General features: G+C 46.6%; 1 protein-coding gene across 1 annotated transcript in view; it reads left to right on the plus strand.

Moving 5' to 3' along the window:
* Positions 1 to 17,560, plus strand: part of LOC149120806 (putative ATP-dependent RNA helicase TDRD12) — a 53,725-nt gene that overhangs the window by 15,594 nt on the left and 20,571 nt on the right. The window lies entirely within an intron of this gene.

Below are 17,560 nucleotides of genomic sequence, written 5' to 3' on the forward strand. Positions count from 1 at the left end.
CCAGATCCAGGTGTTAGGGCCGTCTTCCTGGCGGTGGGAGCCAGGGCAGGTATACGGACCTTGGCAAAGAGGACCTGGGGTTTTCGGTTCTGGGCCGTGCCTCCCTCTTTGGTTGCTCATGGCTTTGACCGACTTGGGATTGTTTCTGCTCTGTGCTCCACATCAGGGCTTCTTTGCTTTCGTGCAGCCTCAGCCACCATTGCTGTGGTCTGATTTCTCTTGGGTCAGCCACGTTCCAAGTGTGAACTTCGGTAATAGCATGGAGGGGAAGGACATGAACACTCGTTAGGAGGGAGACAAGACCTCATCTGAATTCCTTCCCTCGTGCCCACAAATGTCCTTAGTGACCAATTTGTTATTTTTCCATACCAGTGACTTACTGGAGGGATGGAACGGGGTCAGTGGTCCTTTAAGTGTAGTCTTGTTTGGGAAGGCATGATGGGCTCCTCACAGTGAGCATTTACCCAGGAGGTTAGTGCTTTCTCCCTGTCCTTTTGTGGAGAGGTGGTTAAACAGGACACTGTGAATAGATTCAGGGTCACTTGTTTTGAAGAACAGGCGTGCTGTTACCTTCACGTGGGTTTAACATGGGAGAGAGTGCCACTTGCAAGCCATGCTAGGGTGACCCCTCCTTCGTGGCACTGCTGTGAGTGTTTCACTTCATGCTCTCTCCATTCAGTGGCTTTCACTGCCCGAATCCACTTTCATTTGTTTTCTTTTTTTTTAAAGAGTGATTTATTTATTTGAAAGTCAGAGTTACGCAGAGAGGAGAGGCAGAGAGAGAGAGGAGATCTTCTACTCCCTGGTACACTGCCCAGTTGGCCGCGACAACCAGAGCTGTGCCGATCCAATGCCAGGGACCAGGAGTAAGCTCCTGGTGCAGGGGTCCAGGGACGTGGCCGATCTTCTACTGCTTTCCCATCCATAGCAGAGAGCTGGATTGGAAGTGGAGCAGCCGGGGCTCGAACCAGCGCCAATATAGGATGCCAGCAGTGCAGGTAGTGCACTGCTTTACAGGATATGCCACAGCACGGGCCCCTCATTTGTTTCAATATGGTGATTTCTCCCACTCCTTCTGTATTGGTGAGCTGGAATTCTTCCTGTTTAGCACTTTCCTTTCAGCTGATCCCTGTTTCCTGGGGGGCCTTTTCCTGGGAGACAGTGCTCAGTTTGGGCAGCCTCCTACACCTGTGTCATCTCCTGTAAGTGGGGTACAGGCTGAGACGATGTGGAGAGGAGCCTTTAGGGCTGTCATCACGTGACTAGAGGTTTGACTGCTGAACGTAATGAAGCCTGCCTTCTGTTTTGCAGGTCTGCGTGGTGTATTGTCCGGAGCTACGGTGCTGGTGCAGGGCTGTCATTAAGTCAATCATGTCTTCAGCAGACCATTACCTGGCAGAGTGTTTCCTTGTAGACTTCGCCAGGTACATTCCAGTAAAATCTAAAAAGTACGTATGTGTGTTTTTTTTTTTTTATTTAATGAACATAAATTTCCAAAGTACAGCTTATGGATTACAAGAGCTTCTCCCCCCCGTAACTTCCCTCCCACCCACAACGCTCCCCTCTCCCACTCCCTCTCCCCTTCCCCTTCACATCACGATTAATTTTCAATTATCTTTATATATAGAAGATCAATTTAGCATATGTTAAGATTTCCACATTTTGCTCCCACACAGAAACACAAAGTGTAAAATACTATTTGAGTACTACTTACAGCATTAATTATACACCTAAGAGTAATTGTGTATTAATTACAGAGTTCAACCAATAGTTTTAAGTAGAATATAAAATGCATCTTTTGTATTGTTGTGGCTTCCCCTCAACCCTGACCTCCCTCCCTCCCGTGGCCCTCCCCTCCCCCACTCCCTCTCCCATCCCGCCCTTCATCACGTTTCATTTTCAATTACCTTCATATACTGAAGATCAACTTAGTATATACTAAGCAGGGATTTCCACAGGCTGCACTCACACAACCGAACCAGGTATAGGGTATTGTTCGACTAGTAGTGTTGTTTTTAAGTTTCATAGTAAAACACATTAAGGACAGAGATCCTACATGGGGAGCATGAACCCAGTGACTCCCGTTGTTGATTTAACAATTGGCACACTTATTTATGCTGTCAGCAATCACCCGAGCCTCTTGCTATGAGCTGTCTAGGCTATGGAAGCCCCTTGAGTTCACCAACTCTGAATTTGTTTAGACGTATGTGTGGTTTTATGTCTGTTTGCCTTACTCTGTTTAAGGAGATAATGATGAATTTTAAAGGAGAATGTCAGTTTTTAAAGTAAGGGGATTACCTTTTGCAAAAAGAAGACATTGAGAGTTTTTGTGCCTTAAGAAATGAAAACTTGGGCCAGGCATTTGGCGCGGTGATGAAGTCACGACTTGGATGCCTGTGCGTCACATCAGAGTGCCTGCACTTGAATCTCAGCTCCACTCTCCACTCTGGTTTTCTGCCAGTGCACCCCCGGGAGGCAGCAGATGAGGGCTCAAGTTGACCCCTGCCACCCACACGGGAGACTGAGTTCTGGACTCCTGGTGTCAGCCTGGCTGTTGCCGCATTTGAGAAATGAATCAACCAGTGGACAGGCATCTGTGTTTGTCTCTCTGTCTCTGACTTTCAGATAAATAATGAAGGAAGACTGCAGGTTTCCATTCTGCGTGCATGACTAGAGGAGCAAATGGTCCTAATGAGGACAGAGAGAGTGACTGTGGCCTTTCTCCACTTGCCTGCCTAGGGTGGGGCAGGGCAGGTTCAGGCTGTTCCCTTCTCGTCTCCTGGGTGCCCTGTGCCAGCTGCTCTCTGGCCTGTCCTCTTAGTTTGCACGTGGGATGGGGTGGGTCCTTCAGTGCGGTTTGCCTCACCACCAGGAGGTAGAGAGAAACTCTCCGTGTCTCCATGGAGGAGGAAATTGATGGCCACCCTCAGGTTGCAGAGAGCAGATTATATACTCAAGTGTGTATTCCTGGTTGTTCTGCGTCACAGAGTAAAGGTGTGGCTATCACGTAGGGTGTGGAGACGGTTCAGGCTCGTCCTGACTGTAACCTTCATTGACTGTGGGACTGCATGTCACAGCTCACTAGAAAACATTAGCACATCACTGTGTTCCTAAAGTTGTATTGATAAAATGCATGAAGTTTTAATAAATGGTTTCTGGGGGTGGGGGGAACATGCCAGCACACGAGGCTGGTGCTGTGGTATAGTAGGTTAAGTCACTGCCTGCCGTGCCAGCATCCTTTATGGGCACCCGTTCACTTTGAATCCAGCTCCCTACTCATGGCCTTGGAGAACAGCAGAAGATGACCCAAGTGCTTGGGCCCTTGCACCCATGTGGGAGACCCAAAGTAGCTCCTGGCTTTGGATTGGCCCAGCTCTGGCCATTGTAGCTATTTGGGGAGTGAGCCAGAGAATGGAAGACCAAGCTCTCTGTCTTTCCCTCTCTCTGTCTATAGCTTTACCTCTCAAATAAATAAATGTTAAGGAAAAGCTAGCACAAGTCACTGTTGGTGTTTAGTGATAATTGTCCCATGGTTTGTCCTAGAGTCAGAGGATGTCCATTTAATAGGCAAACACAAGGGCTCTTATTCCAGTGCAAAAAGAGCAGAGCCAGCTAGCCTTCGGTGCAGTAAGAGGTGTCTCTCACGTAGAGGAGTTTCGTGGCAGAAGGGCTCACCAGACATGGAGGATTTGCAGATACTTAAGGGAAAAGTAGGTGCCTCCCCAGCTTGGGATTCTGCACCTCTGTGACCATAATTGTTATAAAAGTACTTGGGGTCAGCGCTGTGGCATAGCGGTACAGTCACCAACTGCAGTGCCGGCATCCCATATAGGTGCCGGTTAAAAAGCCCAGGCTGCTTCACTTCTGACCCAGCTCTCTGCTATGGCCTGGGAAAGCCGAGTCCTTGGGCCCTGCACCCGTGTGCAGGAGGACCTGGAAGAAGTTCCTGGCTCCTGGCTGTAGATCCGCACAGCTCCAGCCAGTGTGACCAATTGGAGAGTGAACCTGTGGATGGAAGACCCCTCCCTCCCTCCCTCTCTCTCTCTCTCTCCCCCTCTCCCCCCCCTCCCCCTCTCCCTCCCCCTCTCCCTCTGTGTAACTCTTTCAAATAAATAAATATTTTGTTTTTAAGTACTTACTGTGTTTAGCCATCATGGGAGCTTTTCCTTTTGTGTTTGGTGTTTTGAGTTTATTTTTGGCAAGAAAATCAAATGATTAAGTAGAGCTCTAACCTGTCTAAGACAAAGGGTAGGGCTTCAGGGAAGAGAGCTGCTTGATGGTGAGGAAATATGTTGGCATGTCTGTTGCTTGCCTTGTCACCTCGCCGTCCATCAGCTGTTTTGTGCAAAGTTGGCAAATACTAATTTTTAAAACATCTGTTCATAGACAGCAATGTTGGGGTACTTCTGGTCACGTAGTAAATGGAATTTATTTCACAGGCTTATTCATTGTTATTCAGTGTTTCCTTTTATTTTTCACTTTTTATGTATTTGAAAGGCAGAGAGATGAGAGAGAGAGAGACAGAGACAGAGACGAGAGCGGGAGAGAGAGCGCGTGCCTTCTTGTTTCACTTCTAAAATACCTACAACAGCCCTGGGTAGGCCATGCTGGAGCCAGGAACTGGAAACTCAATGTGGTCTCTCCTGTGGGTGGCAGAGACCCAGCCACCTGCTGCCTCCCAGGGCCTGCACCAGCAGGAGGCTGATTGGGTGTGGAACAAGAACTGGAGCCCGGGTGTTCTGACACGAGGTCAGGGCATCCCAAGCAGCATCCCAGCAGGTAGGCCGCATGCCTGCCCCTGTGCAGTATTTCTGTTCCTTCTTTCCCTCCCTTCCTCTCTTCCTCCCTCCTTCCCTCCTTCCTTCTGATTTGTGGTATGAAAGGCAGAGTGACAGAAAAGGAGAGAAAGAAAGAGGAGTGTATCTTTCATCCTTTGGTTTACTTCTGCAAATTCCCACAACAGCCAAGCTGAAACCAGGAACCCAGAACTCTATCTGAGTTTCCCATGTGGGCACAGGGACCCAAGTACTTGAATTGTCTTCACTGATGTCCCAGGCGCATTAGCAAGGAGCTGGATCGGCAGTGGATCTGGGCCCAAGCTGGCACTCGCATGGACACTGGCGCCGTGGGTGGCGCCTTCACCTGCATCACAGTGCCAGCTGCACAGTGTGTCTTAACCTGAGGAGCCTCACCAGATACACTCTCCCTGAATTCCTGCCCCTGTGCCATGAAATTTTGATGCCACAGATACACTGAATCACTATGTAGGATCTCTCTGCTTTTACAGAAAGATTTTTTTCCACCCTCCAAGAAGCAGTTTTGTCCCCTTGGCCAGATGTCTCCAAGCATCTGTTGGAGGCTGTGTTAGAATCAGAAAGGGATGTCCTTTACTTTGTTTTATGGCAAGCATGTTACTGACCTAGGTGAACTATAAAGGAGTCTGTTCTGTGTTGTGTGTTTTATAATGGAACTCTCTCTGCTTCATTTGTCAGCATCCGAGTTGCAGTGGAATCATTTATGCAGCTTCCCTACAGAGCAAAAAAGTTCCGGTTGTACTGCATGAAGCCTGTTACATTGCACATTGACTTCTGTGAATACAGCGCCGAGATTGTGTAAGTACAGGTTCTGAAGTCACAGGAATCATGAGTAAACGCCTTCAGTTCATGTCTGCATTTATGTGCCATCAGTTACCCGGAACAGGTTTTGAAGGTCTGAGTTCTGCAGGAGGCAGCCTCTGAGTTGGTGCTGGTCAAACTGGCTGTGAGTAGAATTCTCAAGCACCCACTCCAGGGCCTGAGCTCTGTGTCTTTTGACTTAAAAAAACAACTTATAAAAAGTAGTAGAGGCCGGCGCCGTGGCTCAATAGGCTAATCATCCGCCTTGTGTCGCTGGGACACCGGGTTCTAGTCCCGGTTTGTGCCCTGGATTCTGTCCCGGTTGCCCCTCTTCCAGGCCAGCTCTCTGCTGTGGCCAGGGAGTGCAGTGGAGGATGGCCCAAGTGCTTGGGCCCTGCACCCCATGGGAGACCAGGAAAAGCACCTGGCTCCTGCCTTCGAATCAGCGCAGTGCGCCGGCCGCAGTGGCCATTGGAGGGTGAACCAATGGCAAAGGAAGACCTTTCTCTCTCTCTCTCTCTCTCACTGTCCACTCTGCCTGTGAAAAAAAAAAAAAAAGTAGTAGAGTAATTCTAAAGAAAAGCTTTCATGAAATAAAACTGCTGGAGCATTAAAAAAAAGTTGACCACATGCCTGCCTCTGTCCTACGTCTTTCCTCCTGGAGGCCTCTGTGGGCTGTGCAGGCTGTGACCGTCCCACCCTCCGTTGGTGCACTTACATACCCATGTGATCGTGGATCCTGCCCTCTGTTAGTGCACTTACACACCCCTGTGAGCCTGGCACCTACCCTCTGTCCGTGAGGTTAGACACCTCTGTGGGCATGGACTTTCTTAGGAAGAGAACAGGCTGTCTTGTTTGCAGAATTAGCTTAGGAGTAGCTGTGGAGGTTCTTTGCCAATCCATATCCCTCTCCTAACCACTTTGAGTCTTTTTCATGGGTGACTATGACCGATATGGTTATTGGATTTAACCAGTTTCTTCTTGACAGCCAGCTAGATTTTCAAGCCATTTTGTGCTGTGTGTTCCCATAAGAATGTGGGTACATCCACGTAACTTACATCCCTGTCACGGCTCCTTCTTCCTGGTGTGTGGTTACTGTGTGATGGTTCCCTAGAGTGGGCCCCTGCACCAGGCTGTATTCTGCACGGTGTGCCTGTGATCTCTGCTCTTTAAGGAGCACTACTGAGGGCTGGATTTCTGTTTCTGTAGTCTGTGGGGCAGCCACTCTCACCTGGAGCTCCTCTGTCTCTCACTTCTCAGACTGTGGTGTTAACAGAAGAAAGGCTGTATAGGGAGCAGCCCAGTCCTGTCTCTATTTGCATAAGCTGGTACTGGTGCACTGTGCGCCCTGAACTCGGAAGTTACCTCTGCTCTGTGGCCCCTTTGGAGACCTCGTGCTCCACGCCCCACCATGCCCATCACCACAGTTCCCTTGGGAGGTGAGTGCATCACTCTTGGGACCAGCCTCAGAGTAGTATGCTCCAGTAAGCCAGCTTGTCTCTGCTTGGGTCCGTGTGTCCTGCTCGGCTGCTCTCTGGCATCCTGCTCTGCAGCCCCTGTGCTGTTCCTCTCGCAGAGCAGCCAGCTGCAGGCCATCCAGGTGTGGTTTGGGCAGCAGCTTGTGCTACCCAGCTACCCCTGGGGCAACCCGTTTCCTGTCCTTCTCACCCCCTTCCTACTGACCCCCTTTCCAGGACTCTGGGGTCTTTTCCACCCTCAGGATACCCCTGGGGTAGGTGGAGGACTTAAGAGTAAGTTTTTTTTTTTTAATTTCCAAGGATTTTTCTTGAAGAGTTGAAAAGAAAGGGGGAGAGATCTTCCATTTGCTGGTTTCCTCCTTAGATGGCTGTGATGGTTGAGACTGAGCCAGGCTGAAGCCCGGAGCCTGGACCTCCATCTAGTTTCCCAAACGGGTGGCAGGGCCCAAGGATTTGGTCCATCTTCCACTGCTTTCCCAGGAGCATTAACTGGATTGGAAGTGGAGCAGCCAGGACTTAAACGGGCACCCATTTGGGATGCTGGCGTTGCAGGCAGCAGCTTAACCAGCCACGCCATGGTGCCGGCCCCAAGAGGAACTTTTCTTACTGGGTTTTCATTGTCATCTTTGGCAGGTGATGCCTTTGCACTCACATGTTATTAAGAATAGTTTTCTTAATGTGTATTACAGTTTTTGACAGATTTGTCAGATATCCTTCCAGAAAGATTATAGCAATTTATACTATCATTATTGGGGTTTCTTTTCCTATGCAACCTCATTAATAGTCTTTTTAAAAAAAAAAAAGATTTTATTTATCTACTTGAAGGAGTTACACAGAGGAGAGGCAGAGAGAAAGAGGTCTTCCACCCGCTGGTTCACTCCCCAGTTGGCTGCAATGGCCAGAGCTGTGCCGATCCGAAGCCAGGAGCCAGGAGCTTCCCCCAGGTCTTCCCACATGGGTGCAGGGGCCCAAGGACTTGGGCCATCTTCTACTGCTTTCCCAGACCATAGCAGAGAGCTGGATCGGAAGAGGAGCAGCCGGGACTTGAACTGACACACATATGTGATGCCAGCACTGCAGGCAGTGGCTTTACCTGCTGCACCACAGCACCGGCCCTGTTACTAGGCTTTTTAATTTCTGCTTGTTTGCCTGGTGAACATGATCTCTTGTTTTAACTTGCATTTTTTCACTTGCAAAGTTGGGTATCTTTAGTGTTTATTGTGTGTGTGTGCAGAGACTGATTTACCTGTTATTTTAGATTGATATTTCTCTTCAGTTATTTGACTTTATCTTATTAGAAATCTAATATTTGTTAAAAAAGAAAAGCTCATTAAGTATTTTTTATGTGAATAGTTTTAGAACTGCTATATTGTACTTTATCCTTGTAAGTTTTTTATTTGAAAGTCAGAGTTACAGAGAGAGAGAGAGAGAGAAATATCTTCTATCTACTGGCTTACCCCCAGATGGCCACAATGGCTGGTTCTGGGCCAGGTGGAATCTGGGAGCTCCATCTGGGTCTCCCATGTTGGTAGCAGTGGCCCAAGCACTTGGGCTACGTTCTGCTGCTTTTCCTAGGCCATCAACAGGGAGCTGGATTGGAAGTAGAGCAGCCTGGAAATGAACCGGTGCCCATAATGGGATGGTGGCTTCACAGATGGTGACTCCACCTGGTACCCCGTAACACCTGCCCCCTGTAATTATCTAGATGTAGTGTAGATACTACCTTAGTAAAAATAAAAATAACTACTACTTTTGAACATTGATTATGTCCAGGCTGTGGGGTAAATGTTCTCTATATACTTCCTCATTTGATCTTTTTTTTTTTTTTTTTTTTGGTAAGAGTTAGAAGTAGAGTCAGCGAGAGAGCGAATCCATTCCTTCCATTGGTTCACTCACCAAAAATCCGCAGTGGCAGAGCTGAGCTGATCCAAAGCCAGGAGACAAGAGTTTCTTCCAGGTCTTCCACGTGGGTGCAGAGACCCAAGGACTTGGGCCATCCTCTACTGCTTTCCCAGGCCATAGCATAGAACTGGATCAGAAGAGGAGCAGCCAGGACACGAACCAGTGCCCATATGGGATGCCAGCACTGCAGGCTGGGGCTTTAACCCACTGCACAACAGCACGCCCCCCCCCCATTTGATCTTTTACCAACTCTTGGAAGGAATGGATCTTGTGATACAGCCGATTAAGCCACTGCTTGGGGCACCTTTGGTTCCATACTGGAGTACCTGATGTAAGTCCTGGCTGCCCACTTCCAGGACAGCTTCCTGCTAATGCCCTAGGAGACAGCAAATGGTGGATGGAATCCTGAATACCTGCCACCTGTGAGGGAGACCTGAGTGGAGTTTCTGGCTCCTGGTTTCGGCATGGTCCAGGCCCAGTTGTTGGAGACATTTGGAGAGTGAACCAGTAGATAGAAGATTTCTCTCTCTCTCTTGCCCTCTCTGATGCTCTGCCTTTCAAATAAATAAAAATGAATAAACATTTAAAAAACTAAAATAACTCTTGAAGTATGGTGGTAGCATATGTGATAGATCCAAACAAGAGAAATGTAAAATATTTTATTCTGATCTTGACTTTTTATTTTATTTTTATTCCTTCTAAATACTGGTTTCTCCTGATTTTCTACTGCCTATACCTTGTCCTATGATTTTCTTTCCAAAGCATAGGCGAGATGTAGAAAGGTTAAGTTGATAGAGATCAAATGGGAGGTGGCGAATGGGTGCTCTAGTGGGCAGAGTGAGGACCATAGCAGCCGCTTCCCCACAGCTGCCCCTACACTGTTGGCTTAGCTGACATGTACTGATCCCTCTCTGTGCCAGCCTGTGGAGACGCAGAGATCTCAGAATCGCTGCCCCAGGGAGCTTGTGTTTTGATTTGTCACAGGTAACTGATGTTGCAGCAGACAGGTGAGCACAGGTCACCTCACTGGGGCCCTGGGATGTGAGTTTGTGTTGGTGCAAGCAGCAGTGTGGAGAGGGGTGTGTCACAGGAAGTAGCTGGGGTCTTTATCCCCACCCAGAGCAGGGCCAGAGCTATGCTCTGTTGTGTGCATCGTGTGCTTGATTGGTCATGCAGAAAGAGCCCTGTGTGTGGTTTACAAAGCAAGATAGTGTACTAACTAAAGTGTCCTTGGCCCTCACTGGAGTGTTGCAGTGTTCCCACTGGTTTCCTTTTTCTGGTCCAGGGTCTGAGCCAGGCCTCCAGCTTGCCTCCAGTGTCCTGTCTGGTTAGTCTCCCAGAGTCGGGGACAGTTCTTCAGTCTTCCTTCATGGCCTGGACGCTTCTGAAGAGTCCTGGTCAGTTATGCTGCAGAGGAACGTTCAGTTTGACTTGGCCTGATGTTCTCATGATCAGACTGAGGTTGTGCGTGCTGGCAGAGAGAGAGAGAGGTCTGCCATCCACTGGTTCACTCCCCAACTGGCTGCGACGGCTGGAGCTACGCCGATCCAAAGCCAGGAGCCAGGAGCTTCCTCTGGGTTTCACACACAGGTGCAGGAGCCCAGGGACTTGGGCCATTTTCTGCTTTCCCAGGCCATAGCAGAGAGCTGGATCGGAAGTGGGGCAGCTGGGACTAGAACTGGCACCTGTATGCCATGCCAGCACTGCAGGCAGCAGCTTTACCTGCAACACCACAGCGCCAGGCCCTATCAGGCATTCTGAATTTGCTACGGTGAGGTTCACTTTTTCCATCATTCCTTCTACAGTTTTAAAACTTTAATTATCTTTTTTTAAAAAGATTTATTTATCTATTTGAAAGTCAGAGAGAGAAGGAGAGACAGAGAGAGAGAGAAGTCTTTCATCTACTGGTCCACTGCCCAACCAGCTGAAATGGCCAGAGCTGAGTTGACCTGAAGCCAGGAGCCAGGAACCTTCCCTGGGCCTCCCACATGGGCACAGGGGCCCAAGGACCCGGGCCATTCTCCAGTGCCTTCCCAGGTCATAGCATAGAGCTGGATTGGAAGTGGAGCAGCCAAGATCCGAACTAGCACCCACATGGGATGCGGGATGCTGGCACCACAGGCCTAGGCCCTAACCCGTTGAACCACAGCACTAGTCCTTTATTTATCTTTTTTTAAAAAGGTTTTATTGGCCAGCCCTGTGGCTCACTAGGCTAATCCTCTGCCTGCAGCGGCGGCACCCTGGGTTCTAGTCCCAGTCAGGGCGCCGGATTCTGTCCCAGTTGCCCCTCTGCCAGACCAGCTCTCTGCTGTGGCCTGGGAGTGCAGTGCAGGATGGCCCAGGTGCTTGGCCCCTGCACCTGCATGGCAGAACAGGAGGAGGCACCTGGCTCCTGGCTTCGGATTGGAACAGTGCGCCGGCTGCAACGTGCTGGCCCTGGCAGCCCCTTGGGGGGTGAACCAACGGAAAAAGGAAGACCTTTCTCTCTCTCTCTCTCTCTCTCTCTCTCTCTCTCTCTCTCTCTCTCCTACTCTGCTTGTCAAAAAAAATAAAATAAAATAAAAATATTTTATTTATTTTTAACTTTTATTTAATGAATATAAATTTCCAAAGTACAGCTTATGGGTTACAATGGCTTCCCCCCATAATGTCCCTCCCACCCACAGCCCTCCCCTTTCCCACTCCCTCTCCCCTTCCATTCACATCAAGATTCATTTTTGATCCTCTTTATGTACAGAAGATCAGTTTAGCATACATTAAGTAAAGATTTCAACAGTTTGCTCCCACACAGAAACATAAAGTGAAAAATAATAGATGATTTTTTAAATGATGATGAAATCAGATCAGACCTATTGTCATGTTTCATCCCAGTGAGAGTCAAGTTGGGAATTGATAATTTCTTTTTTTCTTTTTTTTACAGAAGATCAGTTTAGTATACATTAAGTAAAGCTTTCAACAGTTTGCACCCCCATAGAAACACAAAGTGAAATATACTGTGTGAGTACTCGTTATAGCATTAAATCTCACTGTACAGCACATTAAGGACAGAGATATCCTACATGAGGAGTAAGTGCACAGTGACTCCTGTTGTTGACTTTACAAATTGACACTCCTGTTTATGGCATCAGTAATCTCCCTATGCTGCAGTCATGAGTTTCCAAGGCTATGGAAGCCTTTTGAGTTCTCCAACTCCTATCTTGTTTAGACAAGGTCATAGTCAAAGTGGAGGTTCTCTCCTCCCTTCAGAGAAAGGTACCTCCTTCTTTGAAGACCTGTTCTTTCCACTGGGATCTCACTCACAGAGATCTTTCATTTAGGGTTTTTTGTTTTTGTTTTTGTTTTTTTTGCCAGAGTGTCTTGGCTTTCCATGCCTGAAATACTCTCGTGGGCTTTTCAGCCAGATCCGAATGCCTTTAGGGCTGATTCTGAGGCCAGAGTGCTGTTTAGGACATCTGCCATTCTATGAGTCTGCTGAGTATCTCGCTTCCCATGTTGGATCACTCTCCCCTTTATTCTATCGGTTAGTATTAGCAGGTACTAGACTTGTTTATGTGATCCCTTTGACTCTTAGTCCTTTCATTATGATCAATTGTGAACTGAAATTGATCACTTGGACTAGTGAGATGGCATTGGTACATGCCACCTTGATGGGATTGAATTGGAGTCCCCTGGTATGTTTCTAACTCTACCATTTGGGGCAAGTCAGCTTGAGCATGTCCCAAATTGTACATCTCTTCCCTCTCTTATTCCCACTCTTATGTTTAACAGGGATCACATTTCAGTTAAATTTCAACACTTAAGAATAACTGTGTATTAATTACAGAATTAAACCAGTCATATTAAGTAGAACAGACAAAAAAAATATACTAAGAGGGATAATGTATTAAGTTGTTCATTAACAATCGGGGCTATGCTGATCAAGTCACCGTTTCTCATAGTGTTCATTTCACTTCAACAGGTTTCCTTTTTGGTGTTCAGTCAGTTGTCACCGATCAGGGAGAACATATGATATTTGTCCCTTTGGGACTGGCTTATTTCACTCAGCATGATGTGTTCCAGATTCCTCCATTTTGTTGCAAATGACTGGATTTCATTGTTTCTTACTGCGGTATAGTATTCTAAAGAGTACATATCCCATAATTTCTTTATCCAGTCTACCGTTGATGGGCATTTAGGTTGGTTCCAGGTCTTGGCTATTGTGAATTGTGCTGCAATAAACATTAGGGTGCAGACCGCTTTTGTGTTTGCCAATTTAAATTCCTCTGGGTAAATTCCAAGGAGTGGGATGGCTGGGTCGAACAGTAGGGTTATCTTCAGGTTTCTGAGGAATCTCCAGACTGACTTCCATAGTGGCTTGACCAGTTTGCATTCCCACCAACAGTGTGTTAGTGTCCCTTTTTCCCCACATCCTCGCCAGCATCTGTTGTTGGTAGATTTCTGTATGTGGGCCATTTTAACTGGGGTGAGGTGAAACCTCATTGTGGTTTTGATTTGCATTTCCCTGTTTGCTAGTGACCTTGAACATTTTTTCATGTGCCTGTTGGCCATTTGGATTTCCTCTTTTGAAAAATGTCTATTGAGGTCCTTGGCCCATCTCTTAAGTGGGTTGTTGGTTTTGTTGTTGTGGAGTTTCTTGATCTCTTTGTAGATTCTGGTTATTAACCCTTTATCTGTTGCATAGTTTGCAAATATTTTTTCCCATTCTGTCGGTTGTCTCTTCACTCTCCTGACTGTTTCTTTTGCAGTACAGAAACTTCTCAATTTGATGCAATCCCAGTAGTTGATTTTGGCTTTGACTGCCTGTGCCTCCCGGGTCTTTTCCAGAAACTCTTTGCTTGTGCCAATATCTTGAAGGGTTTCTCCAATGTTCTCTAATAACTTGATGGTGTCAGGTCGTAGATTTAGGTCTTTAATCCATGTTGAGTGGATTTTTGTGTAAGGTGTAAGGTAGGGGTCTTGCTTCATGCTTCTGCACGTGGAAATCCAGTTTTCCCAGCACCATTTATTGAATAGACTGTCCTTGCTCCAGGAATTGGTTTTAGATCCTTGATCAAATATAAGTTGGCTGTAGATGTTTGGGTTGATTTCTGGTGTTTTTATTCTGTTCCATTGGTCTATCCATCTGTTTCTGTACCAGTACCATGCTGTTTTGATTACAACTGCCCTGTAGTGTGTCCTGAAATCTGGTATTGTGATGCCTCCAGCTTTGTTTTTGTTGTACAAGATTGCTTTAGCTATTTGAGGTCTCTTTTGCCTCCATATGAATTTCAGCATCATTTTTTCTAGATCTGAGAAGAATGTCTTTGGTATCCTGATTGGAATTGCATTGAATCTATAAATTGCTTTTGGGAGAATGGACATTTTGATGATGTTGATTCTTCCAATCCATGAGCATGGAAGATTGTTCCATTTTTTGGTATCCTCTTCTATTTCTTTCTTTAAGACTTCGTAATTCTCATCGTAGAGATCTTTAACGTCCTTGGTTAAGTTTATTCCAAGGTATTTGATTGTTTTTGTAGCTATTGTGAATGGGATTGATCTTAGCAGTTCTTTCTCAGCCATGGCATTGCTTGTGTATACAAAGGCTGTTGATTTTTGTGCATTGATTTTATATCCTGCCACTTTGCCAAACTCCTCTATGAGTTCCAATAGTCTCTTAGTAGAGTTCTTTGGATCCCCTAAGTAAAGAATCATATTGTCTGCAAAGAGGGATAGTTTGACTTCTTCCTTCTCAATTTGTATTCCTTTAATTTCTTTTTCTTGTCTGATGGCTCTGGCTAAAACTCCCAGAACTATGTTAAATAGCAGTGGTGAGAGTGGGCATCCCTGCCTGGTGCCAGATCTCAGTGGAAATGCTTCCAACTTGTCCCCATTCAATAGGATGCTGGCCATGGGTTTTTCATGAATTGCTTTGATTATATTGAGGAATGTTCCTTCTATACCCAATTTGCTTAGAGTTTTCATCATGAAAGGGTGTTGAATTTTATCGAATGCTTTCTCTGCATCAATTGAGATAATCATATGGTTTTTCTTTTGCAGTCTGTTAATGTGGTGAATCACATTGGTTGATTTGCGAATGTTGAACCATCCCTGCATACCAGGGATAAATCCCACTTGGTCTGGGTGGATGATTTTTCTGATGTGTTGTTGTATTCTATTGGTGTGAAATTTATTGAGGATTTTTGCGTCTATGTTCATCAGGGATATTGGTCTATAATTTTCTTTTAGTGCTGCATCTTTCTCTGGCTTAGGGATTAAGGTGATGCTGGCTTCATAGAAAGAATTTGGGAGGATTCCATCTTTTTCAATTGTTCTGAATAGTTTGAGAAGAAATGGGATTAGTTCTTCTTTAAATGTCTGGTAGAATTCAGCAGTGAATCCATCTGGTCCTGGGCTCTTCTTTGTTGGGAGGGCCTTTATTACTGTTTCGATTTCTGTTTCAGTTATCGGTCTATTTAGGTTTTCTATGTCTTCATGGTTCAATTTTGGTAGATTGCATGTGTCCAGGAATCTATCCATTTCTGATAGATTTTCCTGTTTGCTGGCATACAGGTCCTTGTAGTAATTTCTGATGATTCTTTTTATTTCTGTGGTGTCTGTTGTTACGTTTCCTTTTTCATCTCTGATTTTATTGATTTGGGTCTTTTCTCTTCTTTTTTTAGTTAGTTGGGCCAATGGGGTGTCCATTATGTTTATTTTTTCAAAAAACCAGCTTCTCGCTTGGCTGATTTTTTGTAATGTTTTTTTGGATTCAATCCTGTTAATTTCTTCTCTGATTTTAATTATTTCATTCTCCTACTAGATTTGGGTTTGGTTTGCTGCAGTTTTTCTAGGTCCTTGAGATGTGCTGAAAGCTCATTTATTTGGTACCTTTCCAATTTCTTGATATAGGCACCTATTGCTATTAACTTGCCTCTCAATACTGCTTTTGCTGTATCCCATAAGTTTTGATATGTTGTGTTGTGAAAACTTCTAAATGTTCTTATCATAAATTTTTTGAAATCCATATCTTGCATTTCTTCTATCTCATCATCTTCATAATCTTGGCTTGGGGTGTTTTGTTTATTTGGAGGCATCATAGTGTCATCGTTGATCTTGTTCCCTCGATTTCTGTGTTTGTTGCTTGGCATAGTTAATTCTTCTTTCGTCACTGTGCTTTTTTTTTTTTTTTATACTATGTCTGTGTTAAGTGGACTGCCTGCTGTTGGAGGAGCCTTGGGGGCTTGAGATGGGTGTGGCCTGAGAGCTCTGCTTGGTTCTTCTGGGTTACGGGTGTGCAAAGGTGACACCCTCAGGTTATGCGTGGTAAATCTCTCCTTTTTATTTATTTATTTATTTAGGAGGTAAGTAATACCGCACCGCACTGCTGTGCAGAATTGATGGTATTTAGCTTCCGATCTCTGGCTTCTACCCAAAGAGTCTGTGCAGGCTCTGTTTCTCCTCTGGACTCCCACTGGGTTGCCTAGGCTACTGAATTGTAGTGACTCAGTTCCTTAGCTCTCCCTAGTTGTTATCTAAATCCAGAGTGAAGGCCTGCTCTTTGTCTCTTGCTTGCCTTTGCAAGGTTGGCAGAGAGAGAAACTCCTCTGTACCAGTACCCCCCCACCTTTTTTCCTTCTTTCCTGTAGTCAGTCTGGTGAACTTTCCCGCTCCCCTCTAGATTCTGACCGCCATTTCCCCGCCAATGTCTCAAGTTACTGAGCTCACCTCCCCTTCCAGCACCGATGTGTGGACCCGGAGCCCTGGGCGTCCCTGCTCTCCCTGCTGGTGTCTGTGTGACATCCACTCCCCTTCCTGCACTGGCGCGCAGACCATGCAGCTCCCGCAGCTCGGCTTCCGCGCGGTGGGCGACCTTGTTCTCCCAGTAGGTCCTCCGAGTCACAGCCACTAGATCCGGAAGAGTTTCCTCTGCAGTTTTTTCCTGATCCTTTTTCTGAGGCTACCATAACTCCACTTTTATTAAACTAAATTTTCCTGGACTATCGGTGCGTGCCCTCACTATTCCACCATCTTGGCTCCACCCCGTCCTTCAATAAAAATATTTTATTTATTTGAGAGGTAGAGTTATAGACAGAGAAAGACGTAGAGAAAGGTCTTCCTCTGCTGGTTCACTCCCCAAATGGTTGCAGTGGCAGGAGCTGAGCTGATCAGAAGTCAGAAGCCAGGAGCTTCTTCTAGCTCTCTCACAGGGGTGCAGGGGCCCAAGCACCTGGGCTATCTCCCACTGCTTCCCAAGGCCATAAGCAGAGAGCTGGCTTGGAAGAGGAGCAGCTGGGATGCAAACTGGCCCCATACAGGATGCCGGTGTGGCAGGTGGAGGCTTAGCCTACTGTACAGAGCACAGGCCCCTATTGATCTTGCTATTTCTTTGAAAGGCAGAGAGACAGAGATCCTCAATATCCTGGGTCACTGCTCCTGCAGTCTCCCCCTGTCCCCTGTAGTGACACTGCACACCCACCCCTGTGGGCCCTGCTGAGGCCCTGACGGCGGGTCCTCCAATGCCTCTGTCCCCAGGTGCCGTTCCCCCTGGCTCTGAGGATGCGGGACATCTACATCCTGGAGGGC

Source organism: Oryctolagus cuniculus, chromosome 18 (genome assembly GCF_051225735.1).
Source record: "Oryctolagus cuniculus isolate XC-2025 breed Fujian yellow rabbit chromosome 18, ASM5122573v1, whole genome shotgun sequence".
NCBI lineage: Eukaryota > Metazoa > Chordata > Mammalia > Lagomorpha > Leporidae > Oryctolagus > Oryctolagus cuniculus.